Here is a 16,284-nt window from a genome sequence, read left to right as displayed (position 1 = left end):
ATTCAGAGATGCAATCCCCCAGTAAATCCAAACTGTAGAACTATTTATGCCTGACACCATGGCTGTATCAGTTTGCTTGGGCCCCACACAATGCACAACACACTGGTGGCTTAAACAACAGAAATCATTTTCTCATAGTTCTGGAGCCTGGAGGTCTGAGATCAAGGTGTCAATAATATTGTTTTCCTCTGATGTCTCTCTCCTTATCTTGTAGATGACTACCTTCTCCCTGTGTCTTCACATGATCTTCCCTGTGTGTGTGTCTATAGCCTAATCTCCTCTTCTTTTAAGGACATATTATAAGAACATATACAATGTAAGGACATACAAGTCATATTGGAATAGGGGCCATCCTAGTGATTTCATTTCAACTCTCATTTTACCTCTTTAAAGACCCTATCTCCAAACATAGTAATTCTCAGATACTGGGAGTTAGCACTTCAACATATAAATTTTGAGGGGACACAATTCAACTCATAAATAGTGGCCAAGGTCAGCTCAACAGCATTCCAGATAAGTGACAGATAAATTCACACTGAACAGTAGCGTTTTTGGCCTGGACTATCTTTATACACTATTGTGAAATGCTTTATTGTGTGCTGTTAAATCAAGTTTGTTGCTCACCATGCCAGAAGTGGCCCTACTCCAGAAATGAATGAAATGTTTCCTGTGTCTTTTCTGTAATGAGAGATTGAGAGAAAAGAAAATTGGGGATAGTGCTGTCAGGTGCTATTATGAAGTATTTAGGAGTGCCAGTTTTAATTTATTTGTAGGTTTCATTTTCATGGAAAGAATTTGATTTCTACTTTAATATAAATTTGGTTTATTTTCCTCCTGAACTTGAGCTCTTTAGAATACAGAGAAGAGGGTCAAAATACAATTGGTTTGCTAAGCTGTCACACAGATTCTCTTGCTAACATTTGCAATATTTTCCTTGACTGACCAAGCACTTTTCTCCCTGGAAAGTAAACAGCAAACAGCTATCTATGAAATGGGTCAGAGCAAATATATTTGGTCAGGTGCAGGATAAATAGATCATAGATTGACTAAAATAGCCCTAAACAAAACAGAACAAATCTCTAAGCCACACACATCCAACCTGAAGACTTTCAAAGGCAAAACAAACAAACAAAACAAAAATATCTAGTGTCTTCATGACTAGTTCATATTTCTACTTAAAGTATCTTTCCTAAAGTTTTTTTTCTCACAACTGTAGATGACCAGAGCAGCAACCTACCAACCCAAAACCGTGAGCCTGACAGAATTCTTGCAAACTCTGATATCCCATGATGTCACAGACCAGAGCGGTGGTCTAGAGATTCTGGAACCCTCAAAATCACAGAGAACGAAATGGAGTGATTGCTGCCTCAAGAGATAGGAGGAGAATAGGAGAGGTTGATAACTGAGTCTGGCATTTCAGATAATGATGAGTACTCTTTTAATAACCAGGAAAGAATTTGAGGAAATATATGGACAGAATGTATAGAGAAAGAAAATACTAACTTGTAAAGCAAAACAAACAAAATCTGTCACCTCCACCAAAGATGAAACAAAAAAATTCTTTATTTTGTGCTTGCAAAGACAATTAGAAATTTAACAATCTGTTAGGTATCAACTTCCAAAAACCTTTGGATTTTTACGATTCTATTTCAATTGTATCAGTTTCTTAGCAAAACCTGATATCATTACAACTGTCAACTGGGATCATAGAATTCTAGAATTCAGTGGGAAGTTAGCAATTATCCTTCCTTGAAACTCCCTTGGTTTTGATGGTATCAGTCTATCTTGGCTTTTCTTCCACCTTTCTGGTTGACTTTTCTCAGTCTTCTGTGCAGCCTCTTCCTTCTCTGTCCATCCTCAGATATCAGTGGTTCAGTCCTTCTACCTTTCTCTGGGTGAGCTTATTCACTCTCATGTCTTCTGCTATCATCTTTTTGCTGATGACTCATTGTGCACATCTCTCTTCTGATTCACGACCCAGAAGTCCAGCTCTCTACTGCCCATCCCCACCTTGATAGTGCTTGATAAGTACTTTATATTCAAAACTGAACATCCCAGACTGAAGTTTTCAGTGGTAGCCAAGCCACAAGATGACCCCTCATGATTCCCACCTCTTGATTTTTGTGCCCTTGTACCCCTTTCCACACTGGTTAGGGCTGACCTGTGTAACCAAAAGAACATTGTGGAAATGATGAAGAGTGCCTTCTGAGGCTTAGTCATAAAAGACATTGTGGCTTCTTTCTTGCTTTTTCTTGATTATTTGCTCTAGAGGGAGCTTCCTACTGTGTCATGAGGACGCTCTGAGACAGGCTGGGACCTGGGACCCTTTGCTGCGGTGCTGTAATGTTTGTACCTGGACAAACCTTTCCTCCAGCAACAAAATACAAAGAAACTATATGGGACTAAAAATAACTGTGTGCATGCCCAGTTGGGGCAAATTCTGGACAAAAGATACAAAAAGACCAAAAAAACCCTACTACCACTTCTGAAGAGCCAGGAGCAAAAACAGGGTGTTGGGAGCAAAAACAGGGTACTGAGCATGCCCCCTGCACTCAACACCACCAGAGGGGTGGGCAAAACATCTAAGCCACCCCTCTGGCCGGACCCCTGGACACACCCCTACCCTCACTCCATATAAGGAACAAGCTTGTCCTCCCACCCACCCCCAAGAGAGCAAGCAAGGCAAACTGTTATTTGTTCTCACTACCCCCTGCTGCAGCAGGGGTCCCAGTAAAGGCTTGCCTGAATTTCTTGTCTGGCCTCTAGTTAATTACTATTGATTGGGGAAGGCCAAGAACCCCGGTCAGTATCAACTCAACCTCCCCATGGAGAGGACTGTGTGGTATGGAAGATGCGCCCTACCAACAACCAGCAGCAGCTTGCCAGGTATGTGAGGGAGCCAAGCTGGAAGCAGATCTCCAGTCCCAGTCAAGCCTTCAGATGACTGCAGCCCCAACCAACATTTTGACTGTAATCGCATGAGAGAACCTGAATCAGAACCATCTAGCAAAGCCACTCTCAAACCTTGTGTCACAGAAACCATGTGAAATAATGTTTATTGTTGTTTTGGGACACTAAGTTTGGGGTCATGCAGCAAGTATATAACCAATATTCTAACAAAGCCTAAAACTCCTCCAGTGTCCCCTTCTTCAGACATGTACACCACATTCTAATTTCAATAACTCACATAAGAAATAATGAGGACCCTGTTTAAAATAGTGGCAATAGATGTGGCAGAAAATGAACAGACTAAACAGAAATTAAGGTAGTATATTACAGACTTGGTGATAGGAGGTGAGGAGTTAGAGAGTGACAGGAGTTTAGGATGAGAGGCTTGTTCATCGGTTCGTGTTTTACTACGCTCAATTCCAAAAGGAATGAGAGAAAAATACAGCCAAATAACCTTTAATGAGCTAGGTCTTCATACATCACTTTGCACAAGTTCTTCACAGGAATCAGATTTTAAATATCATGATTGAAGAGGGAGAATAGCAAGAGGGCTTACCTTTATGGTAGATCAACAATAATCTTTCATGCTTTCATAGTTCTGTTCCTATGCTTGAAATTTCCCTTATACGCATTATCTCATGTGCTGCTTACAACAGTATTGTGTATTAACTCAATCAGTCTTTATGCAAATATGCAAAATATTGTGACAGAAGACCCAAATCAAGCTGGCTTAAGCTGAAAAGGAATTTTATTACTAAAAGTGTAGGAATAGGTACAGCTTCGGGTCAGTAGGATTCAGTCCTCAACAAAGCTGCCATACGGATCCAATATGAAATTGTTAGCCTCTATGTGATATGGCTCAGTGGCCTTTGGCTCCTAGTATGACAACACTCAACACTCAGATTGATAAAACTAGAGCAAGTCTCTTCAGGTAGCTTCTAGGGAAGTCCTGAGATTCAGTTCACATAATCCAGGGAAATATGAAATTCTGATGGGCCATGCTTAATTCACATGCTTCAGCTCTGGAGCTGAGAATGCATGAAGTCCATCCTGAAGCTCATGGGCTATGACTGGAAAAGAGGTAGCTCTCAGAGGAAAATCAGAGTAGGATTACCTATGCAGACAACTCAGGATGCTAGAGGACCAAAAATCAATAGCTGGCCACTAGAACCATTATATGTAAAAGCAGGGAGCATATACCTGACGTGCATAGTCATTATCAAGAAAAAATGTTGTTAGGTCTAAATGTGAAAACCGCAGCAGAAAAAGCACCTAAGCTAGAGTTAAAACCCAGAGAGCCTGTGTGTTAGATTGATTCGTGCTGCTGCTACCCTGCCCCTGCTAAGATGGGAAGTTAACAGTCTCACGGGTTGCAGACAGTGGATGCTTGCCCTCCCATCTCCACCCCATCTACCTTCTCGTTTCATGGCTGGGTTGAATCATCCTGTATTCTAAATGCTGACAGTGGAGGTCATGGCCATGCCCATATACTGTTATCTCTGAGCCTCCTCTGACTGCAAAGATCCCTGAGACTTGCAGAATAGAAGCAAGGTTGAAGGTGGAGAGTGGGCTCCAATGAATCAGGCAGCAACCTGGAGAGAAGAGACCCCTCCACCCGAGCGCAGGGATCAGAACGGATGGCTGAGCAATGGACATATTGCGCATCCTTCATTAGTGCTGAGACTACTTCTAGCTTTGAGTCCCAGGGAAGGGAAACTTCCCTCTAATCCCACAGCGGGGAGCACAGTGTCAAGTGGGGATACTGCAGCGGAGTTGCAGCAAAAACTCTGAAGTAGTGTGGGAAAGTATGTTTCCAAGGAGGGGCCAAAGTGATTCCTCATAAGCGAGTGCTGGGAAAATATGATAAGAGGTGGATGAAGCCGGCAGGGCATGATCACTTAGTCATAGCATCACAAGAACTCTACTCAGATTCCTTACAGGATTATCCAGTAAATGCCCTGGCTCAGGTGGGTCAGCCTTGAACCCATCCAAAATACCCAGTCTTCCATGCTATGGTTAAAGGAATTTGGAAAGGAAGATCCCTAATTTGGAAACGTGTTCTAATGCTGAAGGACTCTTTCAATTGAAAATTCTTTCTTACTTATTACTGTACTCCATTTTCTGTCTTTAAAGAGAGCTAAATAATTTGAATTCAGGAAGTGAATTGGAGGATCAATTTTTCATGGCTGTTTGACCTCACATTTTGTCACCTGGCTTTTTAGTGCCCTGACTTTTACATCTATACATCAGAAATCATAAGTCACCTCCTATGGGAAGATAATAATGAGAAGATATGCTATAAAAAAAATATTGAGCCTGAAAGACAAAAAGTACTATTTAAACAAGTGTATTATTAAAATCTCCATTATTACTAATAATCACAGTTGTAGTGATACTCCTATATGCAGGAAGAAGAGAGTAATTTCTAGTTTGAGCAAAAATGTACATACACACAAATTAAGAAAAGATGAGTAGCAACACTTAGCTGTCACTGAATTTTGCCTTTGTTATAAGGAAACAATTGAGAATTTCTGTCTTTTGGAGTGTGTATTTGTGTGTGTTGGGGGGGACTGTACAAAGAATTTGAAAAAGAATAGATACATGTATACGTATAACTAAATCACTTGGCAGTACACCTGAAGCTATCACAACATTGTTAATCAACTATACTCCAACATAAAATAAAAAGTTAAAAAAAACAATAAGCAATATTTTGTATTCAAGACCAAAGCTGGAAACTGGGATGACTTCAAGTTTTGTTTATTAATTTTCATACGTTTCTAACAATAGCCCCCAGGTTATTATGAGAGGTTAAAACTAATCTTTTACTGTCTAATGTGGGAGCACTGTCTGGTGTGGATGACCATAAATCTCTCAAAAGGAGTATTGCTCACTTCTTTTAAGAATTAATGGTGATTCCTAGGTGGGACCAGATAGTCATGCATCATACCCACAAGCATTAGGTTTTTCCCAGCAGAGACGCTCAAAACAAGTCTGGCAACTTTTGTAGTTGCCAACAATTTCACGGTTACTGTCTGAAGCAGAAAGGGCACATCATCAGATTCTTCCTTCTAATGCAATCTTGTCTTCCTGAGATTTGTAATATTTTTCTAATATGGATAGGGAATATTTTTTTGAGAGTGCACAGTCATGTTAAAGTAAATACCCTGGAGAAATACTTTCAATTAAAATTCAGAAGGTTTAAAAATCCAGGCTAGAAAGGATTTCCCTGACCTACAAAGCCTAATAAGATTTTTCCTTTCCATTTCTCCCTCCTCATCCTCTCTAAGTGTGCGGAGCCGTCCTGCTTTCTTACCTGGTGGCCCCATTTAGCTCTGCCCTCTAGACATTTAAGTCAGAAAATGGCTTTAAAGAATGTTTTGAGAAAACCTGACATACTGATCTACTCTGAAACTCAATGATTTTTTTTTTTAAAGCTGGAAAAGAGTAAGAAACCACAAAAGCAAAGCAATAGTAAAATCTTTTAGACAAGGAAGAAAAATCTGACCAGGAGATGAAGAGGTAGAACTTGTGGTGATTAAGGGGATTAAAACAAGAAAAGCTTGGAAAGCATGGATTTTGAGGCCTGAAGAGAGCGCAGGTGGCAGGTGCAGCTGTGGCACTCCTGTTGGAGTGACCCTATCTTCTGTGGGGCTGGGGGCAAGTCATTTACTGTCTCTGGGACTCATCTACCAGGTGGGATATGGATGCCTAGACTGTAGAATTTCTTAGTGTGTATTACACATAATACACTACACAGCTTGGGTACATAGGTACTCACTTATTTGGAGTTATCATTGTAAAAAATTAAATGCCTGGGCTTCCCTGGTGGTGCAGTGGTTGAGAGTCTGCCTGCCGATGCAGGGGACACGGGTTCGTGCCCCGGTCCGGGAAGATACCACATGCCGCGGAGCGGCTGCGCCCGTGAGCCATGGCTGCTGAGCCTGTGTGCTCGGAGCCTGTGCTCTTCAACGGGAGAGGCCACAACAGTGAGAGGCCCGCGTACTGCAAAAAAAAAAAAAAAAATTAAATGCCTGGGTAGGAAGAAAAGAAAATATCTTTTTCTGTAATGGTGTTCTTATCAGGATTATGGTGAAAAATACAACTATTCAACTGAAATTAATAAAACATACAGTTTAGAAGCAAAAAGCAGACGTAGAAACTGAAATGAATTTAAGGGGGTAATAGTCCATTAGAGATCATTCTTGCTCGGAGGTAAGGCTGGGACGAGGGTGAGGCAGGAGAAAAGTCAGGCCAAAAATTAAGAGGTGCTGACCCTGCACTGCCTGGTGCTGAGTGTAAGCGCCTCCTTAAATTGTTCCCCCCGAGGTTCCCCTCCTGCCTTATTCTAGTCCTTGTCTTTCGGAGGCATCCCGCCTGGCTTGTTGGTAACTGCACCTTGCCCTCTCCCCAGCGCTTTCTTGCACACTTTCAGTATCTGGAGAAACAACAGTCACTGCTGTCAGACTTCTTTAACTTCCCCAAGAATTCCAAAAGAGATCATTACAGGATGTGGCGTGTGAAAGGGAACAGAGGTGCAGTTAAGACTATAAATTTTAACTGCAGAGATGATCTCATGTTCAGTCATCAAAGAAGTACATGGAGGGACTTGCTAAAATTTCCACTGTTGAGGGTTACAAGTCATGACCTCATTTCTCACCCTAGAGCCTTAGTATAAGTGCTAAGAATAGCAAGCAGGATCTTTTTTCTTGGCTTGTCAAGAACACCACTCGGGGCTGGAAGACCCAGTCACCTTCAAGAACAAGCAACAAAAGGGAGTTGGGTGGCAGTTGGTGGACAGCCTCCAACATACGCATTTTTCTTAGACATTGTTTTCCAGAATGTCTGCAAAGTTATGGTACTTTCATTATTCAATTCAGTCAACCCTGTTTTCAATCTAATCATTCGTAAACATTGCTTGATAATAACTAACAGTTTTATTCTGGATTAATTGGTGTTATTTGATAAAATCACATAAAGCCAGTTCTTTGAAAACGTGATATAATAGGATGTGTTTAGCTATAAATAACAGAAAACCTGCTACGAGGACTTTTGGCGTAGGGGTTAATTTGTCTCATGTAACAAGATGAAGAGTCAAGCAGTTCCTAATGTTGGTTCAACTCCTTAGTTCTCTTGGTTTTTCACTCTTAATCCCAATAAGGCTGGGCAGCTCCAGCCACTGAGACAGTATATAAGGCAGAAAGAAGGAAGGACAGTGGAAAGTTGGCACACTGTGGTGTCCCCTTTTATGGGGAAAGCAAAGTCTTCTCCAGAAGCCCATACTCTCCCCATGTTAGGGTTGAATTGTGTCCCCTTAAACAAGGTATGTTGAAGTACTAACCCCAAGTACCTCAGAATGTGACCTTATTTAGAGATAGGGTCTTTACAGAGGTAACCAAGTTAAAATGGGTCATTAGGGTGGGCTCTAGCCCAATGTGACTGATGTCTTTATGAAAAGAGGAAATTTGAACACAAAGATGCGCATACAGGGAGAACACCATGTGAACAGGAAGGCAGCCAATGCCAAACCGAGGAGAGATACCTGGAACTGATACTTCCTTCATAGCCCTTGGGAGGAACCAACCTTGCCAACACCTTGATATCAGATTTCTAGCCTCCAAAACAGTGAGATAATATATTTCTGTTGTTTAAGCCACCCAGTTTGTAGTGTTTTGTTATGGCAGCCCCAGCAAACTAATACATTCTACAAGACTTCTATTTACATCCTATTGGCCAGAAGTGTGCCCCTGGCCACCCCTAACTACAAGGGAGGCTGGGAAAATACGTATGTAGCTGAACATAGTCCACCCAAAGCATTAGGATTCTGGCAGCAAATTTAAAAAGGAAGTTGGGCATTGGGTAGATAAGCCAGAGCATTTTCCATAGGGGAGAGAGTATTTGCTTGGTGGTGCTAAGACGGGTAGCTCTCCCTCCAACACAGCTCAGAGATTTGAATTAATGCTTTGGCGTGCTGACTGAGCAGTGGCAAGAATACAAGGGGTCTGCACACTAGCACTGACATTGCCACTACTTGTTAAATGGTTTCAAGTTGCTTTAGCAACTAAGCTTCAGCTTTTTTATCTCACAAATGGGAATAATAACTTATACTCTGAGCATTTTAATGCTAGATAGAACTGTTGTGAGGACCAAGTAAAGTAGCAGATATGAAAGTACCTTTGAACTTACATATAGTATGTTGTAAATAGTCTGTTCAGATATAAAAGGATAATTAAGGAGGAGGTAGTTCAGCTTCTATGTCTTGGAAATGAAGGAAAGTTGAAACAAAACAGACTTCTCTTAGAAGTTAGAGGAAGTGAAAGGGGAATGGTGGTTCCTCTAAATCTAATTCTTACCAACAAGAAAGCACCAATTGTGAAGTGGCAGTGACACCACAGGGAACAACCCCATTATCTCAGAGTAAATAGAAGTCAGGCGGGTGGGTGTAGCCAGATGGTACTGGCTCTAGGCTTCAGGAAGCCATTTTTAACAAGTTCAGAAAAAGAGAGGTGATGAGTCCTTGGCCTATAACAGTGCTTCTCAAACTTTACATGCACACAAATCACCTGGGGATTTTGTTAAAATGCAGATTGCAATTCAGTAGGTCTGGGGTATGGCTTGCCCTTCTGCAAGTCTCAGGTGTTGTCAGTGCTGGTGGTCCAAGGATCACACTTTGAATAGCAAGATCTACATCGCTGAAAAGGAAGCTGAACCCCAAAAGGATAGGAATCTTTCAGAACTGAAATTCTGACAACATATTGATGAATGACTCTTCTAAGGAAAAAATTGTAAGGAATCTAGAGATACTGCCTTGACTGTCTTAGGGTAGCTTCAATAAGCTCAGATTCTAAAAGAATGTGTAGAAGTTGGAAGGAGAGACATATAATCAAGGAAAATTGTAAACAAATGGTATAGACTTGTCTAGAAGGCATTAGAACGGAGTGAGCGGTTATTTAAAAGTTATTTTAATGTTATTTTAAAATTAGTTAAATTTTAAAAAGCAATGCTAGGGTACCCAGGAGATAGACGCATAGCCAAGAATCCTGTTTTCCTTAGTACCATGTGTATCCTTATAACAATCTATTTTGGGGTTTACCAAGATCCCCTCCTGGGTCAGATTGTATGTTGAATCTTGACACCATTTCTTAGCAAAATTCTTGAATTAATTATTAAACTAATAATTTGTATGGATCCAAAAGGAGAAGCCACAATACCCTGGAACCAGAGTCTATGCCCCAAGATGCAGTCAGGCCAAATAGCCCAGTGTCCTTGTTTAAGTGATGACCTAGCCAGAGGTGCCATATCTTCATCTGGCACCATTATCTTTCTGCCTTCAGAACTCTCCTTAGTAATATTTTAGGGTGGGTCTGCCCCCAGCAATTTTTGAAGGACATTTTCACGGGGTATAGAAATCTAAATTGACAGTTATTTTCTTTCAGTACTTTGAATATGTCATTCCATTGCCTTCTATTTACAATGTTTCTGTTGAGAATAAAGAGTTCAATCTTATTTTTGTACTCTTGAAAGTAAAATACCGCTTACTTAAATGCTTTTCAGATTTTTCTTTGGTTGCCAGCAGTTTTTCTATGAATTGCTTAGAAATAGTTTTGCTGTATTTATCCATCTTGGAGTCTATACCTCTTTGTAGTCCGTGGCTTTTGATGTCTTTTGTTTAATTTTGGAAAATTCTCAGTCATTATCCCCTTCTCTCCTGTTCTCTCTTTCCTCTTTTACAGAATCCTGTTATACATATGAGAGAATGTTTCATGTTGTCCCCTTGCCACTTGTGCTCTTCTTCCTTTTCACCATCTTTTGCATCCCCAGGCTTTTGCCTGAATATTTTCTTCTAACCAACTTCCAATTCTCTCTTTATCCGTGTCTAATCTGTTGTTAAACTGTGGATTAGGGTTTTGTACAGAAACAGAACCAACAGGAGATATATATATAGAGATATCTATCTATCTATCTATATCTATATATCTTGTCATTTAATTTCATGATTATATTAATGACAGTTATTTTAAAGTGTCAAAGGAAACCATGAATAAATTAAAAAGACAACCCATAGAATGGGAGAAAATATTTGCAAACGAAGTGACTGACAGGGATTAATCTCCAAAATATACAAACAGCTCATGCAGCTCTATGTCAAAAAACAAAAACAAAATGAAACAAAAAAAACAAACAACCCAATAAAAAATTGGGCAGAAAATCTAAACAGACATTTCTCCAAAGAAGACATACAGATGGCCAAGAGACACATGAAAAGATGCTCAACATCACTAATTCTCAGAGAAATGCAAATCAAAACTACAATGAGGTATCAACTCACAGTGGTCAGAATGGCCATCATCAAAAAGTCTGCAAACAATCAATGCTGGAGAGGGTGTGGAGAAAAGGGAACCCTCCTACACTATTCATGGGAATGTAAATTGGTATAACCACTATGGAGAACAGTATGGAGGTTCCTTAAAAAACTTAAAATAGACCTACCATATGATCCAGCAAGCCCACTCCTGGGCATATATCTGGAGAAAACTGTAATTTGAAATGATACATGCACCCCAATGTTCACTGCAGCACTATTTACAATAGCCAAGACATGGAAGTAACCGATATGTCCATCAACAGAGGAATGGATAAAGAAGATGTGGTACATATATATAATGGAATATTACTCAGCCATAAGAAAGAATGAAATAATGCCATTTGCAGCAACATGAATGGACCTAGAGATTATCATACTAAGTGAAGTCAGACAGAGAAAGACAAATATCCTATGATATCACTCATATGTGGAATCTAATATTAAAAATGATACAAATGAAGTTATTTACAAAACAGAAACAGACTTACAGATTTTGAAAACAAACTTAACGGTTACCAAAGGGGAAATGAGGGGTGGGAGGGATAAATTAGGAGCTTGGGATTAACATACACACACTACTGTATATAAAATAGATAATCAATAAGGACCTACTGTATAGAACAGGGAACCCTACTCAAAATTCTGTAATAACCTATATGGGTAAAGAATCTGAAAAAGAATGAATATATGTATATGTATAACTGAATCACTTTGCTGTACACCTGAAACTAACACAACACTGTAAATCAACTACACTCCAATAAAATTAAAAAAAAATTAAATTGTATGTCTGATAATGACAATGTCTGGATTTCTTATGGGTCAATTTCTACTATCTGATTTTTTAAATCCTGGTATTGGGGAAGTTTTACCTTTTTATGCCTCTTTCTTTTTAATTGAGTGCTGGACATTAAGTATAAAAAAATTTGTAGATTAGTTCAAGGTTCTGAATTATCTTTTTGCAGAGAGGATTTACTCTTTTCTTCTGAATGGAGCTTGACTAGGGGCAGACTACTTTACTCCAATCAAGTATTGTGATATGTCAAAGCCAGACTTCAGTCCTGGTAAGGTATAGCCTGTTTCTGTCCTCCACATCTTTCCTCCCTCAACCTCCTGGTCAACTCTAAACTCTAATATTTATACTTCCAGCCTTTTGAATTTACTGAATCCTTTGCTCAGCTTCCTTTTCAGTTGTGTTTTCTGCTCAGCTTCATAGCCTCTCAGCTTTCTCTTAGGTAATTACTTCCAGTGGGATAAAACCATGCTGATTTATTTTTTTATTTTTTTGCGGTACGCGGGCCTCTCACTGTTGTGGCCTCTCCCGCTGTGGAGTACAGGCTCCGGACGCGCAAGCCCAGCGGCCATGGCTCACGGGCCCAGCCGCTCTGCGGCATGCGGGATCCTCCCGGACCGGGGCACGAACCCGTGTCCCCCGCACTGGCAGGCGGACTCCCAACCACTGCGCCACCAGGGAAGCCCCATGCTGATTTTTTAGTTTATCTCTTTGGTCTCCTTTCTTTCCAGGATCTAGGCTTGATGAGTTATTGCTGCATTGTTACTTCATAATATAATTTTTATATTTTGTCCAGATTTTCCAGTTGTTCTTTGGCATAGGGGAGGGCAGGGTTTATCCAATACCAGCTAGTCGACCTTTGCTGGAAGCACACATGATAATTTTTAAGCTCTTTCTAATATACAGCTAGTGCTGAGAATATTGAATTTAAGAGTGCTCACTACCAGAAGTGATGTTGAATCTCACTTTGGCTTAGATTTTAGCTCAATAATTCCTTATTATCTTGTCAGCTCATCAAGACTTATATCCTAGCATTTTGGTTGTTTTTACATAGAGGGAGTCTGACCCAATAATCTAGTCTGCCATATTACTCATGTTACTTTTTTTTTTTTTTTTGCGGTACGCGGGCCTCTCACTGTCGTGGCTTCTCCCGTTGCGGAGCACAGGCTCCGGACGCACAGGCTCAGCGGCCATGGCTCACGGGCCCAGCCGCTCCGCGGCATGTGGGATCTTCCCGGACCGGGGCACGAACCCATGTCCCCTGCATTGGCAGGCGGACCCTCAACCACTGTGCCACTAGGGAAGCCCTCATGTTACTTTTTATTTAAATCTCTCTTCACTTAACATGTTAGTTCCAGAAGGACAAGAATCATATCTCACTCATCCTTATAGTCCCATTCCCCAGCCTAGTGCTTGACAAAATAGGTACTCAATAATTGTTGAGTAAATGAAATGATGTGGCTTTAAATGAGACCACCTGGGCACATCTCAGTGGGTCCACCAGAACTGAAAAATATGAAGCTCAGTTTTGCCAGTTTAAAAACCAAATGACTACATTCACAGAAAGAAGATTCTCCACATTGGTTCACGCTAGGCAAATTTACAAGGAAGTAGTTTATAAATAGCAACATACCTTGATCAGTGCTTAATGGGAGACATAGCTGGAATGATAATGGATACCTTCTATATTTCTTCTTCCCTTATTCTTTGGTACTTCTGTCTTTTCTTTAAGGCTAATAGTTTTCTGTATTACGTTTCCTGTATTTTAATGTCTTTATTCATACTTCTCCTCTGGAAGTAGAAGAAATAATAAACAAGTAAGTAAATAAATAGAATCGATACTACGTGTTTACAAAGGGCAATCTTGTATAAGTCAGTCCACTCAGAAGACCAAATGATAGATCAGAAGATTGCCATGGTAAAGACAAGTCAGAAAGGGGAAATTCAAGGTTGCCAAATAACTTACTTTCAAGCTACTAAAGTAGATCTTTTTCTAGTCTGTCTAAGTGATCTTTAAAGGTCATTTAGCATCAGGACATCCTCTACCCCAGGTCATTATAAAAGAAACTCAAATTTAAAAAATTCTATTCTCCAGCTTCCTTTTTGCTAACCTTCCCAGAAAAGTCTGTTATTACAACACTTTGTGAAATGTTACAATATTCAAGATTACAGTCTCTCTTAACATGTAACAGTGGCTGTTTCCTGATAGACTATGTAGTACCTTATTTAAAAATTACATTATCTCTGAATCACTCAGTAAAGTGGGTTCTTTGATAACATATCTCATATACTTTATGTAGATTTTGGTATTAAAAATTTTTTTTAAATTAATTTTAGTTAATTTATTTATTTATTGGCTGCATTGGGTCTTTGTCGCTGGGCATGGGCTTTCTCTAGTTGCAGCAAGCTGGGGCTACTCTTTGTTGTGGTGCAAGGGCTTCTCATTGCAGTGACTTCTCTTGTTGTAGAGCACAGGCTCTAGGCATGCAGGCTTCAGTAGTTGTGGCACGTGGGCTCAGTAGTTGTGGTGCACAGGCTTAGTTGCTCCGTGGCATGTGGGATCTTCCCGGACCAGGGCTCGAACTCATGTCCCCTGCATTGGCAGGCAGATTCTTAACCACTGTATCACCAGGGAAGCCCAGATTTTGGTATTTTAATTACAGAGAATTTTGCCAGGAGCCTTAGATCTTTTTTCTTTCAACCATATTTGACATCATTTAAGGTAATGCCACTTCCTCCTGCTTAGGTCAACCTAACAGAAGCCAGCACAAACAATAGTGTCCTAACAATACTGGAGAAGGAGTAATATTGTTTTTAAATTTTACTAAAAATATTTTGTATGATCTTTTTAAAGTTAGTTTTAAAAAAAGTTTGTGCTTATCATAACAGATATTAGATTCTCTATAGGGTGATCAGACAAATGTTCCCTAAGAATTTATAATCTCAAAAGGGCAATGATGCACATGAACATGTGGAAAGGACAATAACACTTAAGAGGGGTTTAACAAGAACATCCTCAAAGATCAAGAATCGATATTGCAGAAAATCAAAGGATAGGTTAATGTATGGCACAGAGGAGTTGGGTTGAATCTCACATCTGGGCAAATTGGGTGGAAGGAGTGAGCCTCTCTGAGTTATACTCACTGTTGGTCTTCATCAAATGGGATTTCCCTAGCTTCCTAGCAAAGCAGAGGAGCATGTCATACATGGGAACCAGCTTGGGCATGACCAAAATGTGATGATGCTGATGATTGCTTAGAACAATTTTTGAGCGTTGCAAAGCAGTAGGGGGAGATGATGAGAGCTAGGAGAGGGCTGTGAAGCATTCTGAGGTGGACACTGAGGCATTTCCTCTGGCCCCTCCCGTTTGGACTGCATAAATGGAAGTTTAGGGCATTTGCCTTGCTTACGCCTGAGAAAAGCAGTAACCAGTATTAAAAACTATGACTCAGCTGACTCTTCTAACCATTCAGATAAGCATCCTTCTGGTAAAGCAAAGTCGGTGAAATGCAAATGAGCAACCAGTCAGCAAAAAACTGCTGCTGACATTATTAATCTTCCAAACTACCCAGATCTATCATCCACATAAAAACTTATCATTGGGCACTTGTGGAATAGGTATCCCTCACTTAAAGGAATGGTCACTGTCAGCAAAGTTAGCGGTCCAGACTTTCTATCAAATCAATCTTATCCTCTCATTGATTTCCATTACCAAATCTGAGATGCATTCTGCTGTTAAATCCCATTAAATGTGTACCAAACCCTTTGGAAATGGCATATGTAAAAGAAAAATGATAATATCCTGATAAAACATTGACAGTGATATTTATACATTAATAGTAATGCTGTGCTGTATTCACCATGTCACAATAAAAATTGTTCCGGATGAAACATAACACAATCCTACAAACTGCCTCACACACTGCAAAGGACAATAATCCCTAAAACATTAGCAACTTAAATTCTCACTAGCTTCACAACTGTCTTGGCATTTCTATCATTACATAGTCAAAGGAATTCTTCTTTTTATTATTTAAAATCTTTTCTCATCTTCTACCAGTCTCTTTTCCAAAATCCTTGTCCAGAAACCCCTGAATAGCTTGTGATGCTATTCTCAGATGGGAAAAATTAGCCAGCCAGACTCAGTCATAGTGGTTTATCCCAGTGCCTGCTGGGA

General features: G+C 40.1%; 1 protein-coding gene across 5 annotated transcripts in view; it reads left to right on the top strand.

The window, feature by feature from the left end:
• KLF7 (KLF transcription factor 7) overlaps positions 1-16,284 on the top strand; it is a 150,375-nt gene that overhangs the window by 14,354 nt on the left and 119,737 nt on the right. For all 5 annotated transcript variants that reach the window (XM_033429117.2, XR_007478253.1, XR_007478252.1 and 2 more), the window contains one exon: positions 12,280-12,378. The gene's annotated coding sequence lies outside the window, so the exon portion shown is untranslated. Of the gene's footprint in view, positions 1-12,279; positions 12,379-16,284 lie in introns of those variants that run through there.

The sequence above is a fragment of the Orcinus orca genome, chromosome 7 (assembly GCF_937001465.1).
Source record: "Orcinus orca chromosome 7, mOrcOrc1.1, whole genome shotgun sequence".
NCBI classification, from domain to species: domain Eukaryota; kingdom Metazoa; phylum Chordata; class Mammalia; order Artiodactyla; family Delphinidae; genus Orcinus; species Orcinus orca.
This window is presented reverse-complemented; position numbering and strand designations above follow the sequence as displayed.